Consider the following 21,894-nt stretch of genomic DNA (forward strand, 5'->3'; position numbering starts at 1 on the left):
TGTTTCTGAAATAAGCATTTAGTGAAAGACTGACAGGTTCCTGTAGATCTTATCCAGACTCGGGGAATAGCAATAAATGCCCTAGATTCAATTGCCATGAGACACAGATGTTTCCATAGTATCAAATACATCTGGCACACTGGCCAACAGACACAAGTTGGAGTTAGAGGGAGAAGACAGGCCATAGAGATTGTCACGGGGGAGGATTTAATAAATTCTACTTCATAAAAAGCAGTTAAGTATAAAAGGAAGATGCTCATTGATTTATAGGGGAGTATGTTAGGTAGCCCAAGTGATATGAAAAAATTAGCAATCTAGTTTAAGAAACACAGAACTGCCTACCCTGATGGACCCTGCTGCACTGTGGAAATTTACAAAGTAATTTGTTTAAACAAATGTCAAATCACCGGAAATCATATGATAAGAGCCAGTCTTGGTAACAGGTCTCTGAAACTCTGGTTTGAATATCAAATAAAAATTCAGAGCAATGCTCTGCCTTTCCCAAGGTCCACCCGAATTGGGTATTTGACATAGTGTCCTGCTCAGAATTGTATTTCTCTCTCTTTTTTTTTTTTTTTCTGAGATAGAGTCTTGCTCTGCACCCAGGCTAGAGTGCAATGGTGTGATCTTGGCTTACTGCAACCTCCGCCTCCCGGGTTCAACAATTCTCCCCGCCTTACCCTCCTGAGTAGCTGGAATTACAGGTGCCTGACACCTCGCTCAGCTAATTTTTGTATTTTTACTAGAGATGGGGTTTCGCCATATTGGGCAGGCTGTTCTTGGACTCCTGACCTCAGGTGATCCACCCTCCTCTGCCTCCCAAAGTGTTGGGATTACAGGGGTGAGCCACTGTGCCCAGCCAGAATTGTATTTCTTGATGCCAGTGAATTTCCTGAGTCAAAGGTGGAAGGGAATGGCCCTTTACTTCCTCCATCTGAAGACATAAAGATTCTCAGCTAGTCAGACTTGAAACATTTGTCCTAAAATATTGTTCTGGATTAATTAAATAAAACAATAATTTAAAAATATTATAAGGCTCAGTGATAAGTCTGGAATAAGTGTGGAAACAAGATTCCTCTCTTTAAGCTTCTGCCTGAGGCATCTGGGTAGACTGGTGGCAATCTTAGACTTCTTCATTATTCCTTTGTTTCAAAGGTTTGTTTGCCATGTATGGAGGGCACTCATACGCTTTTATTTATTTATTTACTTTTTGGAGAGGGTCTTGCTCTGTTGCCCAGGCTGGATTGAAGTGGTGTGGTCATGGCTCACTGCAGCTTCAACCTCCTGGGCTCAAATGATCCTCCTACCTCAGCCTCCTGACTAGCTGGGCACACAGGTATGTGCCACTATGCTAGGCTAATTTAAAATTTTTTTTGTGGATACTGGGTTATTGCCCAGGCTAATCTCAAATTTCTGGACTCAAGCCATCCCTCGGCCCACCCACCAAAGTAGTGGGATTACAGGCATGAGCCACTGTGCCCAGTCTTATGCACTTTTATAACCTAACCTACTATATCACAAAATAAAATCCTGTATTGTGTTTTATGCTATAGATACATTTTAATACAAGAAGACAGTGGAGTATTGGAAGATGTGGTAAGGAGAGCTATAGGGATAAAGCTATTTTTAAATTTATTCTCAAACTAACTTTTGGAAGAAAGGTTATATGAGAGAGAACAGTACAGTTTTTAATACTCAGATCTTCCAAGTAAAGCTTGTAAATGAAAAAATTCCATTTCTAGCTAACTTGGTTATATTTCCTTTCTTGCATAATCATGCCTCATTTTAAGAGTAAAATTTAAAAACCTTTGCTCCCCCATAAAAACTTTCCTTTGTTTATTTCTGTTATGAAATAACAAATGCCAAATTCTGTGTAAGTTTTAATGCTATTGAGTGTCAGAATATATATCATTTCTCTTATAATAAAGAATCAATTTACACTGCTAGCCATCCTCTAATCACTGCAGAATCAGTTTTAGTCTCTTACCTGCCCCTTTCTGCTGAGAGTTTGTCTTCTATCAGCCTATGGTTGCAAATGCAATGTAATTTGCAGTAAGCTGGTTGGCAGCAAACCCTGGTAAATCCTAGTAGCTGGCTTGGCTAGAGGACAAGAGCTCTTGTTTGAGGTTCTGATACAGCTCCAGCCACAGGAGATCATTAAAATTGTCATCTGGTGCTACAACAGCTGCCTGCATCCCAGTCTCTATAATTCATGCACTCCAAATCCACATTTTTGAAGAGAAAGGTAATTACAATTGTAAAGGCCACTTTTCATCCATTTGCAAATTTTTTTAAAAAACATACTCAATTTTCCCACACATTAGCCACCCCTTACTTCTGCCCTGCCTAGTCTACCTCTGAGAGACATTTCTAACGGACTACAGCTCTCTTTTCTTTTGAATGGGGATGTAGCTCTCTAATCTTCTGCAACACAGTGACCCAAGTTGTTGCTGCAAATTGTTGGAAGTTGGCACTTGAGGTGAAATCTACTTATTACCTTGGCTTTAAGCTGCACCTTTCAGGAATATTAGATTTCAATTAACTTTTCCCTTGATAGTGAGGAACTTAGAAGATGGCTTGACTGGGATCCAGATGTTCATATGAGGCCCCATCACTTTAATCAACTCTGAGAGTTGAAATACCAGGGGACAAAGTGAAATCAGGCTAAGAGCGAAATCAGATAGGATTTGTTCATAAATACTACTGGTTTGAGACTTCTCAGTGAGTTGAAGAACTGGGCCGTAGTAAATCTTATTTGATTCTGCTTGTTTATACTCAATTGTGGATATTTTGTGGGATCAATGAGATAAACTCATCAGAGGTCTGAGAATTAGCAAAGTCTTAGGAGGAAGCATGTGTTCAGAAGAGAAAGTTTGGCAAAGTGTTTGGCACATAAGTTCTACTAATTGGTTGTTGCCAACTGCATTTTACAGCTCAGTTTCTATATAGGCTTTTTTTTTTTTTTTGGCCTGAGTTTGATTTATTCCGAATTGTTTTACTAGTTTATCATAAATTATCTTAATTAAGGATTGATTAAAGTAATTGTCACAGCTTAGGATCCCTAGGAAGACTCTGAGATGGAGATTAACATGCAGGAGGATTATTAGGGAGTGTTCTTGTTGTTAGCACCTATGGAAGGGAAAAGAAGGAAGTAGGACTGGGCAGAAGTAAGAGAAGTGGGGGGCTGCAGTAGAGCCTAGGGAAAGCCTCAGCCTACCCTACAGAGAGCTCTGAAAATAGACCAGCTCTTTGGAGTTGGCCTGACTTGGGGTGAGTAAGTTGGGCCTTTGTACCTCACGTTAACCAGCTACCTGAGGTAGGCTGCCCCAAGAAATGGGTGTGATGTGGGCAGAGTGACTTTGTTCAGCTGAAGAAGGTTGACAGTTGAGGGCTGTCCGCCAGCAGCACTCTCAGCTGCTGGGAGAATTACTTCGCCTCAGAAGGGGGTCCTCCGAGTCACATCACAGTGTCTCTTACAAGCACACAGGTGCATACCACCACACCTGGCTAATTAAAAATTTTTTTTTTCTTTTTTGGTAGAGACAAGGTCTCATTATGTTGTCCAGGCTTGTCTCAAACTCCTGGGCTCAAGTGATCTTCCTGGTTTGGCCTCCCAAAGTGTTGGGATTACTGGTGTGAGCCCTCGTGCACAGCCAGTAAGCGTTTCTTGAAGAAGACACAAAAGTGCAAAATATGCAGGAAAAGATTAATACACTCAGTTACATTAAGACTAAAAATCAGTTCATCAAAAGACATAATATTGAGAATAAAAAAGATAAACTAAAAATTGGGAGAAGGTATTTGCCACTCAAACTATTGACAAAAGATTAGTATCTAGAATATAAAACATTGAAGAATCAATATAGAAAAGACAAACTAATACAAAAATGGGGAAAACACAAGAACTCTTAAAAAGGGGGAATACAAATAGTCTATAATCTTAGGAAAATGTCAACCTCATTGGTTATCAGGGAAATGCAAACTGAAACTAAACTGTGCGGTATCAGTTTTCAGTTATCTTTTGCCCCCAAAGATATTATTGCACGTCTAATAGATTGACACAAATTTGAAAGTCTATTGGGGGGGCCACGATGGGAGGATTGCTTGAGTCCACAAGTTTGAGACCAGCCTGAGTAATGTAGGGAGACCCTGCCTCTCCAAAAAAATGAAAGTAAATTAGCTGGGCATGGTGGTGTACACATGTAGTCCCAGCTACTCAGGAGGCTGAAGCAGGAAGATCACTTGAGCCCAGGAGGTCGAGGCTGTAGTGAGCCATGATCGTGCTACTGCACTTTAGTCTAGGTGACAGATGAGACCCTGTCTCAAAAAAAAAAAAAAAAAAAAAAAGAAAAAAAAAGTGTATCACTCCTTATCATAAGAAGACACAGTTATACTCACTGAGATCACATGGGAAAAGCTCACAGGCAGAAGAGTTAACAGAATGTGAGTCCTCTATCCTCTTGACGTCTTTTCTTTCTGAGGGGAGAGAGAGGTTCCAGGGGCATTAAATCACGTTGGCGCTCCTCAATCCAAGGGTGTGGAGCAATGGAAACACTATCCCCTGCTTGTGGGGATATAAACTTGTATAACCATGTCCAGAAATTTTTGCAATATTGCATTTTGCATATTGGAGAGTTGAACCTGTGCCTAACTTTTGATCCAGCAATTCCCTCCTAGTATGTTCCTTAAAAATACTTTCGTACATATGCACTAGAAAACATGTGTGCGGAAGCCTTACTCTTAAGAACAAAAAGTAATAAATAATCCATAAATGGACAAACTAATTATGGTATACTTATAAAGTGAAATACTACTGAATAATGCAAAACGAATGAACTACAGGTACATGTATCAACCTTAGGTAATCTAGAAAACAATATTAAACAAAAGACTCAAGTTGCAAAGGAATATGCACAATGTATTTTTTTAGAGAGCCATATATATGACATAAAACTATACAGAAAAGAGGATGGTCAATACCCAATACAGAATGGTAGTTACAGCTGTGGGAGAGGGATCAGGAAGTAATTGGAGAGGAGCATACAAAAGGCTCTAAAGTACTGGTAATGCTGTTTCTCAAAGACCATGAGAGCTTATTATTATTCTTTAAACTCTGCAGCTACATTTTAGACAATCTTTTTGTAAAAATGATATGCTTCACAATAAAAAAATTAAAGTATTCCTTAAAAAAGACATAATTTAAAATGGAAAGAGCTATTTCAGTGAGTGAATGAATGTTCTTAAATATTCATCACAACACATCAAGCATCTCCCCATCTTCCATTCCTCCCTATCAGAATAGAAAAGCATAGATGGACTGAGCCTGGAAAAGAGAGTTGAGTTTCCACAGTTCACAAATGTTACTAGAAAAGTCTTGGTAATTTGCTCTCAGAGTTCCCTCAGAGAAGAGCTAACCTAGAATAATAAGCTGAAATCCATACTTCATGCAAAAGAAGATTAGAATTTGGTTGAAATTGATTCACCAGGTGAATTCTACTATTGTTTAGGTCTATAACATTTTAGTATTAAAATATTAAAATATATATTACTCTCTTTATTCTCCTAAATGTTCAAATGTTTCAGAATAGAAATCTTATCAACTCTGTTGTTACCCAGATGGCCCTAAATATTAGGGTTTTCCTGCTGAAAAAAAAAAGCAGAAAGAACATTTCTGAAAATATAGCACATTTCTAATGTGTATACTAATCACTAAACTTTTTAAAAGTAAAATTCTTGCCCAATTATAGATAGCTTTCAATATGTATATGCGTTTTAGTTGCATAATGATATCAAGATAATTTATTGGCATTAGAAAAATTGGCAGCACAGATTTGATAGACCCATGTGTCACTGACAGTTCTTTGGGTGCAAGCAACCAAATCCAAATTCAAACTAGAAAAGGTTTTTTTGGAAGGATATGGACTGTCTCATCAAAGTGAAGAAGCAACTGACCAACCAGGCTTTGGAAAGGGGTAGGAATTAGGGTAGCTCCAGGAATCTAGATAATGGGACTTGTCGGGCACCATTTGTTCCTAGATACTATCATGAAAATAAACTAGCTTCAGTATTTTTTCAATTCTTGTGTCACTGCGCTCAACTTTCAAATTCCTGCTACAGTCTGGCCTGGTTTGGGCCATATGCCCATTTCTTGGCAAGAGAAAATATGGCATAATTGACAGTTCCACTAAGACTGCTACAGTGATAGGGTTGACACGGTGCTGGGAGAAGTCTGGGATTGTCCAAAGGAAAGCCAAGGTGCTGTTACTAAAAAAATGGGGGCATTGATGCTGGACTGGCAAAATCGCAGATAGCTACTATAACCCCTTTAGCAGAAATTAATTTTGCTGTAATCTTCTTATCCAGAACGATTGTACAATTTATATTAATGCTAGAAACATCTGGGCACTGTCCCGGTCTGTTCAGCTGCCATCAGAAAACACTATAGACTAGGTGTCAGACTGTTTAAAGTAGACATTTATTTTCTCACAGTTCTGGAGGCTGAAAGTCTGGGATCAGGGTGCCAGCATAGTCTGGTTCTGGTGAGGGCTCTCTTCTTGGCTTGCAGAGATCTGCCTTCTCACTGTGACCTCACATGGCCTTTCGTGTGTGTGTATGTGTGTGTGTGTGTGTGTGTGTGCGCGCGCGCGCGCGCGCGTGCGCGCCAGAGAGAGACAAAGGGAGAGAGAAGAGAGATAAGAGAGAGGAAGAGCTCTTTCTCCCTTTTGTAGTAAAACCAATCCTATCAGATTAGGACCCCATCCATATGACCTCTTTCAACCTTAATTATCTCCTAAAAGCCCGCTCTGCAAATATAGCCACAACTGGACCTCATTTAATCTTAATTACCTTCCTAAAGGTCTTATTTCCAAATACAGTCACATTGGGGGTTAGAACTTCAATATAAGAATTTTCAGAGGACACAATTCAGTCCACAGTAGGCACCTACTATGGGACTCAGAATTTGCTAACTCATTTTTGATAATCTTCTCATTCTTATGCACAAATGTGATAGCAAAGTCCAGTGAGTGAGCACCAGCCATTTCCTGAGTCATCTGTCAGGGGTTTGTCAGACTCTATGGGGTTTATTGCTGTTGGCAGTCCTGTTTCTCCTCCTCCTGGACCAAGAAACCCCGTCCTCAGAGCCAAGGCCCTGTCTCCGATGTCCATGTGCCAGGCTGGCTTGGTTGAGTCTATTACTATTCTGTAGTTCGGCTCCACGCAGTCACTACTCCAGCCTTTGTAGTGGTCCCTCTTCTGTTTTGCAGATACCCCAACCAAAATTCTTAGCAAGGCCAGGTGGAATAGCAGACAGATGTGGAAGTCAGAACAGCTGTGTTCTATCCCGAGCTCCAGCACTTAGACAAGCTATATGAATTTAGGGAAATCACTTAACTTTCAGTAACGTCTTTTATGCCTTAAGTGTGCATTGCTTTCTTCCAAGTTTTGTGCTAGGTATTGAGAAGTCAGTGATACATACTATGAAGGAAACATAGAATGTTATGAGAGCATGAGGGTTGGGGGGAGGTATCAGCGAATCTGGTGGTGTGGACTGCAGAAGGTTGTCCTGAGGAAGTGACTCCTGTTAAGAAAAGTGAAGGATGAGCAAGAACCTGTGAGAAATGGTGGGAGCAGGTGGGGAAGGAAATGCATCCAAGACAGAGGAATAGCATGTGCATAGGCCCTGAGGTAGGAGGGACTTGGCACATTGAGCTTCTGGTTGGATTCATAACAGGTATGGGAAGAGTGATGTGAGATGAAGTTGGGCAGAAAGGCATGGGCAAGAGCTTGCAGCCATCGGGTCTTTGCAAAGATTTCGTTCTGTGTCCCAGGACCTGTGGTGGGAGTAATGGGGAGACATGATCCAATCTGTGTTTTTAAAAGGCTACTCAGACTAAAACATAGAGGAATTACTGGAGAAGACCAGAGGTGGCTGTGGCTAGACAGTGGTGTGGCCAGAAGGATGGTGGTTTGGAATAGGATGGGGAAAATAGAGATAAATAAACATGTTAGTCATTCCTAACAAAGGTTACTGTGCCTGCGGATTGTATTGTATCTACCTGACTGGGCCAGAGTGTTGTGTACTGACTAATACACGCAACGGAACAGTTACGATGTGCCAGATATTTTTCTAGGTGCTGAGGATATAGCTGTGAACAAAACGAAGGCTCTGCCCTCAAGAAGTTTACTTTCTGGTAAAATGGTTTACATTCGAGGGTAGTTGTTGTAGGATCAAATGAGATATGTGAGCTACCCAAATGCAAATGGCTACTTTGGGATCTGGAGTTCATTGGTTTCTATAATAGATAGTACTGTTTTTCAGTTTCCTTGCTCTTAGTTTCGTGTTGCTGCTGTAACAAATTACCGCAAACTTGGCTTAAAACAGCACCCATGTATTATCTCAAAGTTCTGGGGGTCAGAAGTCCAAAATGTGTCTCACTGGGCTAAAATGAAGACATCTGCAAGGCTGATTGCGCAAGCTCTTGGGGAGAATTCATTTCCTTACCTTTTCCAGCTTCTAGAAGCGACCCGCATTCTTGGTTCATGGCTGCCTTCCATCCTCAAAGCCAGCAATGGCCAGTCAAGTCTTTCTCCCATTTCACCACTCTGACGCACTCTCTCCTTCCTCGCTCTTTCACTTATTATTATTGTTATTATTTTTTGAGATGGAGTTTGGCTCTTGTTGCCCAGGCTGGAATGCAATGGGGCGTTCTCGGCTCACTGCAACCTCCGCCTCCCGGGTTCAAGCGATTCTTCTGACTCAGCCTCCCGAGTAGCTGGGATTACAGGCATGCGTCACCACGCCTGGCTAATTTTGCATTTTTAGTAGAGACGGGGTTTCTCCATGTTGGTCAGGCTGGTCTCGAACTCCTGCCCTCAGGTGATCCGCTCTCCTCGGCCTCCCAAAGTGCTGGGATTACAGGCATGAGCCACCGTGCCCAGCCCCTTTCACTTATAAGGATTCTTGTGGTTCTATCAGGCCCAATGGAATAATCCAAAAAACCTCCCCATCTCAAGATCCTTCACTGAATCCCATCTGCAGAGGCCCCTTTGCCATGCGCGGTAGCAGATTCACAGGTTCTGGGGGCCAGGACGTGGACCTCTCTGGGGGTGGGACTTGGTCCTGCCCACTCCTCTCCCCATGCAGCTCCAATCATGAAACAGAAGCGAGCTTTCCTTTTAGTTTTGTTCTCAGTGGATAACTGAACAGTAAAGTGACTGAAACACAGGGACAACCAAAGCGAAATCAGCCTCTTTCTCTGGTGCCTGAGGAGTTTCAGAAGAAGCTCGGAGAGCTTGCTCTTTATCAGCAAGTCAAGTGTCAAAACCACAGGCCTCTCTGGAGCAGCTGGGGAGAAGGGCCCAGCAGGTCGTTGCTGGTTATCACACTCAGAATATTCCAGCCAGTGTCTGGAAATCTTTAACCGTGAGTGCTCTGTTGAGCAAGATTTCCTACCTACAGGGATACTCGTGGGGAGAAAAAATAGGCACTTTAAAGAAAATCTGACACGTTTTACAGCAGAGACAGGAAAAACATTCAAGTGAATAAGAAAAGATATGGAATTTGTTTTCTTATGGGAGACAAGATTCTAAGCAATTTCTTAAAGTATTACACTTTCTCCTAATGTTGTATATTTAAAGTAAAAAAAAAAACAACAAAAAAACCACTGGGGATATTTGGTGACCCGTTTAAAACTAATTAATTGGCATTTCATTGTCAAGGTCCAGGCTGTAGTTTTACAAATCTCTCCCTCTGGCCCTTTTAGAAAAGTGGCTTTGAAAAAGAAACAAAGGGTTGTCTTCAAGTCCTCTTTTTTCCTTCCAGCAAATGACTAGGGTTTCTTGATTCCAGGTAAGAAACTGCCAATTCAATCACAGCAAGTGAAAGATTAACCCTTCCATATGCACAATTGTGTGAGATGTGGGTGAATTCTGCAGCTGCTGCAAACGTCTGTGCTCACTCCCCAGCTTTGAACAGTGGTGCCTTGCTGCGGCTGCCCAGGGTGGCTCGGACCTCAGGCCCCTGAGTGAGAGGGCTTAAGGACTGGCAGTGGAGAGTCGTTAAAAATGTGTGGGTCTTCACCTGTAAAATGGATTTGTAAAAAAATATGTGTGGGTGAAAGTGGGCTTAAGAGGCAGCTTGGCTACTAGAATGTTCAAGAAGGTGAGGTCATCCAGGAGGAAAATGGTGCAGTCTGCCCTCATGAGTTGCCTTGGGTGTGATAGGGAGAGGACATTGAGGATGTAAGGGAGTACCAACAAAGGGGAGCAGAAGAATGCATTTTCTGGCCACGTGTCTTTATTGTTTGCCATTTCCCATGCTAGTGGGTTGTCTGATCAGATTTGCTTCTTCAGTGAAAATGATTCTCCACTGTCCCTGGCCTCATGAGAGAGCCCCTGGGAGAAGCAGTGAAACTGACTCTAGACAGGATGGGCCTCATCTTTGAAGGACAAATGCACGGCAGGTACCTAATATGCAATATCCACTTTCCCGAACTCACAGGGCGTTTCTTTCTTCCTTTCTCAGCCATTTTCAGAACCATGCTCTCCGCTTTCCTTCAGTCCTTGTAATCAGCATCATCTCATCCGCGCCTTTCAGCCACTGGCAACACAATGCCTGCAATCTGGTTCCCTCGCCTTCTTTCTCTGCTGTTGCAGTTTGAAGTCTCAAGGGCACCAGCAGAACACAGGCTGCTTCTGCCAGAAATTGAGAGTCTCCTTTCCCACACTCCAAGCAGGAAAACCGGTGAAAGGGAGGCGAGGGAGGGTCTCTCTTTCCCTTTTGGAATCCTGGCATGAGAACCCTGCGAGGATTTACACGCAGCACTTTATTTTGCATCGTGGTCTACAGCCACTGTCTTTTCTATTAATGCTAGAATTGATTCACTTGGTAATAAATGGAGGAATCCTCCCCAGGCTTTCCAGCAAAATTACTTATGCTATTAGTAGCATTAAGCAGGCATTTACAACTGGAGATAAGCCACCTGATGTTCTGTCTGCTGGGATATGTGGAAGCCAAGGCTACTTTATATGACCGGGAGTAGGTGATAGGGACAAAGGAGAATGTAACCATTTGCATCTCAAGTCCTTTTCTAAGATTTGGTCGTATTAGGAATTGCTCTTCAATTCTTTTACTAGCGAGCCACAGCTCATTAAAACTAACTAGACCCAGAGAGCATAAAATAACAACACTTTAAAACTCAGACTTTGCCTTAGGGTTTAGCAGCCTGCCTGGTCGAATTGCCCTGGTGTTGATCTTACAGCAAAGCTGCCTCTGTAAATAAATCACCAGGTGGCCCTGTTCAAGCCTCTGAGAAGTCTGTGTCACTGAGTTTGTCACTTCTTCTTTCCAGCTGGTTGCAGCTCAACAGTCGAGTGCAGCGTTGGCACCAACCGGAGGTTCCTGGATGCAGGGCTGCTGCCTGCTGCATGGCGGGTGGGGGTCCAGGGAATCCTTTGCCTGAACTCCTTTATTTTATTTTATGTTTTTGAGACAGAGTCTGGTTCTGTTGCCCAGGCAGTGGCGTGATCTTGGCTTACTGCAATCTCTGCCTCCCAGGTTCAAGCGATTCTCCTGCCTCAGCCTCCTGAGTAGCTGGGACTACAGGTGTGTGCCACCATGCCTGGCTAATTTTTGTATTTTTAGTAGAGATGGGGTTGCACCATGTTGACCAGGCTGGTCTTGAACTTCTGACCTCAAGTGATCCACCTACCTTGGGTCCCAAAGTGCTGGGATTACAGGCATGAGCCACTGTGCCCAGCCCCTGTACTCCTTAAAAAAAAAAAGTCCATCTTGGGGCCCCAGAGCTGCATGTTGTGGAAAGAAGCTGTGTGATAAATATTCAGTAGCACCTATTCCAATAGAAGAGCTCAGAGAAATTTGAAGTAAAAATACATTATTGTTTTATTACATCATCTCCTTAAAGGAATCACACAACAAATCCTGTCTAAGGCCAAATAATCACCCCTTAATTTTATCTCTTCTAGAAATGCTGATTTTCATATGTTGGAGAATGGTTATTCCTCTAGAGTGCAGGGCATCTGGGTACGTCAGCCATTTAGTAGCAATATAGTTGGAGTGCTGCGAGTTAATCATTTCTATCCTTGCTCCCAGCAAATCTATTTTGTATGCCCCAGCTTGGAGAATGTTATGTAGGACACGGACGAACATCTGAAGACAATATATCAGCTAGGCAGCCCAAGCCTCTCTGGGGTGTGGTATTTATGGATGTGATGACTACTGAATGGGCCGGGAAAGGACGTAATGACCTCGCAGCCCTGATGGTGTCACTTCCCGAGATCATCCTAGGCACACTGTTTCTTCTAGGACAAGGAGGACAACGCAATGCAGCAGACGGCGTATTCTTCAGAGACCAAAGGCCACAAAAGTTAGAAAGTTTCTAAAGCCGGGCTTTATCTACTGAAATCCACACTTAACATTCTTCATCCTCCCAGGGATGAAAACAACATTGAACATTCGACAACTCACAGTGAATGCAGACCCGGTTGGTACTAGAGTAGAGCTCAAAAAAACAAGAATGGATCTAACATTGTGAGACAAGGCAGCATAGGGAGAAGGAAGTTCTTGCATTCAGAAGACAAACGAGCTCAATGTCAGTTTAGCCATGTCCATGACTCCTCTCCAGTACGAAGCCTCAGCATCTACAAAATGGACTGAACATTCTCATAGACCTCCTGGAGGGGGAGTGTTGTGGTTGAATTGTGTCTCCCTGAAAGATATGTTGAAGTCCTAACCTCAGCAGCTGTGAATGTGAGCTTATTTCCAAATGGGTCTTCGTAGATATAATCAAGTTAAGATGACGTTATACTGGATTAGGATAGCCCCTAATCCAGTTATTGCTGACCCGATAAAAAGAGAGAAATTTAGAAACACACAGAAAAAGCATGCCAAGTGAGAACACAGACACTCAAAGGGAAGATGGCAAACAATGGCGCTGTATAGCTACCAGCTGAGGGCACCAGGGATTTCTGGCAATCACCAGAAACTAGGAGAGAGGTATGGGGCAGATTTTCCCTAAGGGCTCCTAGGAAGGAACCAATCCTGCTGGTACCTTGATTTTCAGCTTTTAGTGTTCAGAACTGTGAAAGAATACATTTCTCTTGTGTTAAGGTACCCTGTTTTTGGTACTTTGCTGAGGCATCCCTAGGAAGCTAATACTGTGATTATTCCTTTAGTAGGAGAAAAACACAGGTTTCAGATATGTTAAAGAAATTGCCTAAGATTGCATAGCTGGTAAATGATTAACATAGAGGATTAAAATCCAGGGTTGTGACTTCATATCCTAGATCCTTCCCCCAACATGAACTTGCTTTGTGGGATGCAGAGAAGCCCACATTGTCCTGTTCAGAAAATCAACTAATCTATATCTCTGAAAACAGTTGGCATGGAGGTGAGTGAAACAAAAGATGTGTAGCAATTCCACATCTGGGTATAGGCTCAAAAAGAATCAAAAGCAGGGTCTTGAAGAGATATTTGTACACTCATGTACATAGCATTATTCACAATAGCCAAGAGGTGGAAACAGCCGAAGTATCCCACAGCAGATAAATGGATAAACGAAATGTGACCTCTACATGAATAGAATATTATCCAGCCTTAAGAAAGAATGAAATCCTGACACATGCTACAACGTGAATGAACCTTTAGGACATGATGCTAAGTGAAATAAGCCAGTCACAAAAGGACACACACTGTACGATCCCACTTGGATGAGAGGCATCTACAGTAGGCTAATCCAAGATGAGAACGAGGAATTGATTAATGGGTTTAGAGTTTCAGTATTGGAAGAAGAAAGAGTACTGCAGATTGGTTTTACAACAGTGCCAGTGTAGTTAACAACACTGAACTGTATACTTCTGGGTATACATGATTAAGACGGTAAATTTTATATGTGTGTTGTACATTTAAAAAGAGAGAGAGAGAGAAAGAGAGACGTGCATGGGGCTTTTTCTGATAACAGCATTATTAGCTTGGCCTAGATGTGAGAAGGCAGTCTGATAGAACAGGCTGGTTTCCTCATTCAAGAAAATATTGTTTCTGCCTGACTGGGACTTGCGTCCTGTGGAAGGATTCACAGAAGGGGGGCTGCCTACCTTACTCCAGTGGGGCCTGGAAGCCCACAGCTCTGACCAGTGCTGACTGTGCCCTTCAACCAGCACACACTCTGCCACTGTTAGTCCAAACTGCTGTTAGAGTCAGTGTGGCTCAGGTGTTTAGCATCTGCTCCTGAGACTGACAGTGCTAGGTTCCTTTCTCAAAAGACTTGGGGAACAAACTCTTTCTGTGCTAGTAGGTGCGTGATTTTGATTGCATTGCTTCTTTATTTTGCTAGCTTGTGGTGAGGGTAAAAGTCATGAGAGTCTTTTCTATGGACTGTACCTGCCTCCAAAAGCATGCTGCTTAGTAGCAGAGCTCTGGCTAAGAAATGGGAGCCAGTGCTGAGCTTCCACCAGCTCCCATGAAGTGTCTCCTGGCCTAGGGGGTGGTAGATGGGTGGTATATGCGTCTATTTTGTTTGCACCCCCACTTGTCTTTGTGTCACTGACATACACATTCACAGTCTGAATTACTTAACGTCTAAGTAAATTCTACTGAGAACTCTCATTCTACTGAGAGTTTACAGAATGCAAAAGGGCATCATAGATCTAGCAACATCATCGTGTTATGTGATAAATGTGTTGGTCCTTCTCTGTCTGACCCTCCAGCTCCACTCTCCAACCTTCTCTGCTGACCTCTAAGCATGGCATGTCCAGTGCTTCCCTTGTGCTGTAGCTGCAGCTGGTTTGTTTCTGAGTGACACTGGCCAGAGACTGGCGGCAGGAGGAGAATCCATCCATGGCAGGTATTCTCTCTGCTCCCTCCCTGCTGGTCCCTACCAACGTGGAGACCCCTGAGGAGCATTGGGTGGAGTGGTCTATCATGGCTGCAGCTCTCCCCAGGTTGCAGCAATAGCTTCCTCCCATTGTCTGTTAGGCTGTAGGGGTATAAGAGCTTCCTGTTGTTGCTAGGCCCTGGGAGATAACCATCTTTTGTTGGCTTCTTTTTTTTTTTTCTTTTTTTTTTGAGATGGAGTCTCACTCTGTTGCCCAGGCTGGAGTGCAGGGTGCAATCTTGGCTCACTGCAAGCTCCGCCTCCCAGATTCACACCGTTCTCCTGCCTCAGCCTCCCCAGTAGCTGGGACTACAGGTGCCTGTCACCACGCCTGGCTAATTTTTTGTATTTTTAGTAGAGATGGGATTTCACCGTGTTAGCCAGGATGGTCTCGATCTCCTGATCTCATGATCCGCCCGCCTTGGCCTCCCAAAGTGCTAGGATTACAGCCACTGCGCCCAGTCGGCTTCTTTAGCTCCTACCCACACTTCTGCTAATACACCCTTCTGTCATTAAACCCTTCAATCACTCCTTTGGGTGTGATCTGATTCCTGCTGGGACTCTGACTGATTCAGTGAGTGCCAGGAAAAAAATACCACAGAGAACCAAGGGACTAGGAAACAAGTCATATCAAAAATAAAAGTGAAAAGTAGGTTGATACACTTAGGTTCACTGCCTCACTGGCTGGCGTTTTTAACATGAAAGGCCCTTCGGCTTGGTTTCTTATTTTCGGTAGTCTGCAAATCTTTTAAGACATCCATCCTCTGTGTATTTCAACCACATTCCTCTCCACAGATAAGGCGTGAGTGTTTTGAGGGCCAACTATTAGGAAGAGCTATGCACCAGTGACCCAATTCAAAAGGATAATAGTAATCATACTAATAATAGTGACCGCTAATATTAATATTTATTATTTATCATATGCCAGGCATCGTGCTAAATCTTTTATGTATCATCTCACTGAATCTTCACATTAGCTCCATTAAGCAAAAACATGATTTTACAGGGAAGGAAATCAGACTTAGAGAGGCTAAATATTTGCACATGATTTTACAGCTAGAAGTCGAACTTAGGCAATCTGACACCAGAGCTAGAGCTCTTAACTAGTATTGCACAAGTATTTCGCCAAATGTGGCCCTAGTACCAGTAGTGGCATAGGAGACCATTTGGGGACAGTCTATGGGTGAAGAGTTTGATTTGTTTAGTTATGTATTTATAATTAGGATTACTTTCTATTTATGACAGGTAATATTGACTTTTTATTTTCAATAATGATATAATTTCCCTTTCAAAATAAATGTAATTAAAAACAAATAAATTAATTTAAAGAAAAACATTGAGGAACTCTGTAGGCTGAGTATAGATATGGCCAAAATTATGACTGAAATTTGGGAACTCTGTACACTCCACACTGGCCCGCAGTACGCTCCACATGTTCACACAGAACAAGACTGCTAGAAATGAGAACAATTATACACCGTCTGCTCTCCAGTGCCTTTCCCGATTCACTTACCTGTGTGTGTGTGTGTGTGTGTGTGTGTGTGTGTGTGTGTGTATTTGGAGACAGAGACCCGCTATGTTACCCAGGCTGGAGTGCAGTGATGTGATCATAGCTCACTGCAGCCTTGAACTGCTGGGCTCAAGCGATCCTCCTGCCTCAGCCTTCCAAGTAGCAGAGACTATGAGTATAAGCCACCATGCCTAGCTTAAATCACCCATATTTTCCCATTTCCAGATACTGTTCATAATACAGTCAGTTTTGCTATAACTAGGGTTTCTGTGTCACCAATTGACTCTTAAGAATTTGACAAATAAGGAATAATGTCAGTATATATGGGGGTTGTTGGTCGACTTTTCCCAGCTGAGAGATGCTGTAAAAATGGGAGTAGAGTTAAAATCACCAGCAGGAAAGGAAAAGTCGCCCTCTCTGCTGGTGCACAGATTGGAGCTCTTCCAACTCTCCTTGAATTAAAAAGGAGTGCCTGTACCCAGGTTTTCCTCCCAGAGGTGTGCACCTCCAGGCTTGCATTTATAGCTCTTGCCCTTTCCACATGATAGTCACTACATTCCAGAAAAAATCAAATGTCGTTTACTAGCCGGACAGAGCCAGGGCCCCAAACCCTAGTTAGAGGCACTAAGACATCCAGCAGGGGCAGTGCCAGGCTCTGTGTTTTTTTTTTTTTTTTTTTTTTGTCTCCCAGATGCCTACAAAATGTGCCAGCCTAACATCAATACCACCAACACAAGCACCACTTCCTCCTCTTTCTCCTGAAGCTGAAGTCTCTTCCAAGTTCCTCATCCAGTCATGACTAAGGCAGCAAATAATCAGGTTGCTTCAGCTACATACTAGTGGCTGGGAGAGGGTTTAGCATGGGTGCATCCGAGCTGTGGGTCTGAGCGATGATACAACCTGGTATGAATCACCGGGCTTCCAACCGGTCCTGTCCCCTTGAAGACCTGATTCTGACTGGGGATAGGGTGGGTGGGGCCTTTTGCTAATTCCAACTCCTCGCTGTTTGCTGACATAAGATGAGGGCTCCCAACACTGACCACCTCTTCCCAGGCTGATCCTTGCTTGAGTCATAGCCCCTCAAAGTTGATAGACTGAATATAGAAACAGACCAGACCACATGTAAAAATAGACCTTTGACCCACTCTCTGTACCAGAGAAGAAAACCAACCCCCCTATGTACAATAAACAACCCGGGAAGTCAGCCTGCTAGAACTCAGACTTGTAGGAAGCCAGGCTGCTATCTCCGGTGACAATCCAGGAAGCTGAACAATGACTTCTGTAACAATCAGCCAAAAATGGCCAGGACCTGATTAATAACTGACAGCTTCCCTAACTTTCGTCACCATTTTTAACTTAGGAACAACCAGAGAAAGCCAAATCTGCACCTACCCCTAACCAATCACACAGTGTGCCCTGCTTCCAGTTAGCCCACCTGCAGCTTCCCCAGGCGAACAACCTCCCATCAGGGCACACCTGAAGACTTTTTTCCACTCTAAAGCTTTCCCAGTGCTTTGCCTGTGATGGGGTCTCTGACAAAATGCAAGTGATGGTGGCCAACTTCCTTGCTATAGCAAGCTCAGAATAAACAGCCTTTGCTTTTCTCATTTGGTTGGCCTTTGTCTATTTCCACGGAACCTATAACCGGCTTACTGTCTACCCACCCACCCTAGATCCCTGCCTAGCAATGAAGCTCCATACCTCAACTTCTCCTATGTGGACAACATTTCTTCCTCTGCTGGAAAGAAGAGCATGACCAGGAGAGTGTCAGCAGAAGCACTTTCCTGGGAAAGAGCCCAGGCAGGGCTTGGCTGGACTTCTGGTGGTCTCCTGAGTGAGGTGCATGGAATGCCTGTCTTCTTCTAAGAGCCAGTGACCAGGGAAGACTGTAACTGGGTTTTAGCTCCAGTTGCTATTTTATTTCCCAGTCCCACCTACCCCACGAGAGTTGGAGCCTAGCCTTATTCTTGCCAATTCCTCCTTCTCAGTGATGAAAGTGTTGCGTATGAACCCAAGCCCACTAGTATGGCCCTAATCCCAGGGGGTAAATGTCCTCTCTGCCAGCTGCCTGTCCCCATGGCCAAGTCCAACTGTCTGGATTCTCTTTGTCCCGCCCCTGCTCTGCCTGCAGGGAGCCTCTCAGCTCTTTCTTTCTTAACTCCTTCCCCAGCACACTGTTGCTGCCTGTATCAGATGTGGGACTAGCCAGCACTGTTCTACAAGCCTCCCAACACCATGAAACTGGAACCATTCAGTCACCCTGCCAGGCTTGGATCCAGCAGAATTTTTGAACAGATTGCGAAGTGGCCACATGATGGCACTATAAATCTAGCAATGCCCTCAGAAAGTTGGCAAACTGCAAAGCCCCAGGGAGTCAGGATCTGTTTTTTGTTTTGTGCTGTTTTTTATTGAATGTCAGAAAAGTGAAAACTGGTCATGGTCAACAGCCCCTGGAAAATCTTGCTCTTATTTTGCTAAGGATTCTTCCTGATCAGTGGCCATTTGTTTTTGACACTTGCCAAACATTAGCTATCCCTCTTCAGCACGCATCCCACCACCCAACACTGCCTTCGCTTTGTACTCAACGCAGGCACATTTCTGTTCTAGTCTGCCGGTTGCTATGAACACAAAAATAGACACACAAAGATTTAAGAAAGATGGAAATGTCTTACCTAAGCATGAGTAAAATGATTTCTGCTTTTGTTTTGGTCCATTGTTATGCTACATAAACGGAAGCCTTTTCCCTCTTCATATACAGAACTGAGCCAATCACAGGCACAAGTGAAAATTGCCTATCTCTAGAAACAAATCCCTTGGCCACCCTGGTTGATTAGTCATTACACATTTACATAGCACAGAAAAGGTTGCCCAGGTAATCATACAAACATTTGATATTTTCCCATGCCTTCTCTTGGCTGATCCAAATTCTTTGGAATTGAGATTTGTTTTGTGTACCCTTTTAAAATGAGTACTGTGAGATTTACTCAGACCTCTTATTTTTTCATGTGAGTGAATCATAGCCTGGTGTGCTCTGAGCTTTGCATGAAAGGCAGCACAGCACAGTGGAGAAAATACATCTTCAGGCTCAAGTGTATTTTGGTGGTAGGTAGTGGCCGGGGCAACCTGAATCCTGGCTCAACTCTTTCTTGCTTTCTTGGCCAGCTGTTCTCTACTTCTTTGACTTTCGATTTGCTTATCAGTGAACTGGGATAAAGAGTACTGAACTTCTAAATTTGCTTGGGAGATTAAATGAGATAATGTAATATATATATAATAGGTGTTCAACCAAGCGTAGCTAGCATTCTTCTGAGTAGAGTGGATGACTACAGTATGTAACCTATGGCCAAGCAGCCGAAAGGTGGAGAAAGTTCTTCATGCTCTTTTGGAAATTTCATGTGGTGATTAAGAGCGTGGTTTTTTGCATCAAACTGTCTGCATCCATACCCTAGTTCTACTATTTGTGTAGTAGATGCAAAAGAAAAGTGTAAGCAAAACTGTCTAGGTCTCATTGTCTCATTTTGTAATGTCAGTAATCATAGCCCCTGCCTCATGATGCTGGTGTGAGCATTGAATGAGACAATGCATGTGTTAGGGGTTGGATTGTGTCCCACAAAACGTGTTGAAGTCCTAATACCCAGTACCTGTGCGGGTGACCTTATTTAGAAATAGAGTATTTGCAGATGATCAAGTTAACATGAAGTCGTTAGAGTGAGCCCTAGTCCAGTGCAACTAATGTGCTTATAGAAACAGGAAATTTGGACACAGAGGTACCCACGCAGGGAGAACACTGTGAAGATGAAGGCAGAGATCAGGATGATGCATCTGTAAGCTAACAAATGCCCAAAATTGGGCCGGGCGCGGTGGCTCAAGCCTGTAATCCCAGCACTTTGGGAGGCCGAGACGGGCGGATCACGAGGTCAGGAGATCGAGACCATCCTGGCTAACACAGTGAAACCCCGTCTCTACTAAAAATACAAAAACTTAGCCGGGCGAGGTGGCGGGCGCCTGTAGTCCCAGCTACTTGGGAGGCTGAGGCAGGAGAATGGCGTGAACCCGGGAGGCAGAGCTTGCAGTGAGCTGAGATCCGGCCACTGCACTCCAGCCTGGGTGACAGAGCGAGACTCCGTCTCAAACAAACAAACAAACAAAAAAAACAAAACAAAACAAAACAAAAAAAAAACAAATGCCCAAAATTGCCAACAAACGATAAGATACTAGGAGAGAGGTATGGAACAGATTCTCTCCGACAGCCCTCAAAAGGAACCAGCCCTACTGACACACTGATCTTGGACTTCTAGCTTCCAGAACCATGAGACAATACATTTCTGTTGTTTAAGCTCCCAGTTGGTGGTGCTTTGTTATGGCAGCCCTAGCAAACTAATACAGCATGGATGTATGTGACCCAGGGCATGCCTCCTAGTAAGCATCCAGTAAATGTTTGACACTATTGCTGTTGATGTGGCTAGTGAGATCTCCACTGTTTCTTTTTTCTTTATTTATTTATTTTGAGATGGAGTCTTGCTCTGTCGCCATGCTGAAGTATGGTGGCATGATCTTGGCTCACTGCAACCTCTGCCTCCCAGGTTCAAGCGATTCTTCTGCCTCAGCCTCCCGGGTAGCTGGCACTATAGGCGCACACCACCATGCCCAGCTAATTTTTGTATTTTTAGTAGAGACGGGGTTTCACCATGTTGGCCAGGATGGTCTCAATCTCTTGACCTTGTGATACGTCCACCTCAGCCTCCCAGAGTGCTGGGATTACAAGCGTGAGCTACTGTGCCCGGCCACTACATTTTCTAATCAATAGCTTCACACAGCAATATCCCCAGCTGGTTTCTCCTACCTGTTACTAGAACCTGCTTTTCACTGTGATGCTTAAACATGTGCGGAAAAGAAAAGAATATCCAAAAGCAGATTTCAATCAAGCTGTTTAGATTTTTGGATGATTTAAACACCTTGAGCAGAGATGATTAAATAGAAAGTCCAGTGTATAAAGAATGGTTTTATACAAGGTGAGGGTAGAACCAGACAACACCCTTGATTACACTGCGAGGTGTTTTGGCGGATGTCAGGTCCGTGGCTAACACAAGACAAACCAGCAGTGCTGAGTGTGGGGATGCGGATTCCTGAGTTGCTGTTCACTCATCTCTAGGGAGGGGAAGTTCACCTCATGAAAGGCACATGATTCATAGCAGGGCTCCTTGGCAGCTGCTGTTTTTAAACACTTGTTCTGCAGCAGCACAATGGAAGCAGTTTGATTCTGTAATTTCTTGATATGAACTGTCTCGCTGATGACAACTGTGCAGAAGTGTTGCAGAACCTATCTGGCTTGTAACTTGAGTTTGGATCTTGGCATCCTAACTGTCTGGAAGCCAGCAGAATCTCGAAAACCACCTACACAGCAGAGAAGCCTGTACAGCTCCAGACTCATAGAAGGGTTCAATAATAAATATTTGGTGTTAGAATAAATGCACTGTGGGCCAGGCGTGGTGG

At 43.5% G+C, this 21,894-nt stretch overlaps 1 protein-coding gene across 2 annotated transcripts in view; it reads right to left on the reverse strand.

Annotated features, from left to right (window-relative positions):
* Positions 1 to 19,383, reverse strand: part of FAM184A (family with sequence similarity 184 member A) — a 207,036-nt gene extending 187,653 nt beyond the window's left edge. For both annotated transcript variants that reach the window (XM_025382575.1, XM_025382574.1), the window contains exon 1: positions 19,074 to 19,383. The gene's annotated coding sequence lies outside the window, so the exon portion shown is untranslated. The remainder of the gene's footprint in view (positions 1 to 19,073) is intronic.
* Positions 19,384 to 21,894: the final 2,511 nt, after the last annotated feature.

The sequence above is a fragment of the Theropithecus gelada genome, chromosome 4 (genome assembly GCF_003255815.1).
Source record: "Theropithecus gelada isolate Dixy chromosome 4, Tgel_1.0, whole genome shotgun sequence".
Classification (NCBI taxonomy): Eukaryota; Metazoa; Chordata; class Mammalia; order Primates; family Cercopithecidae; genus Theropithecus; species Theropithecus gelada.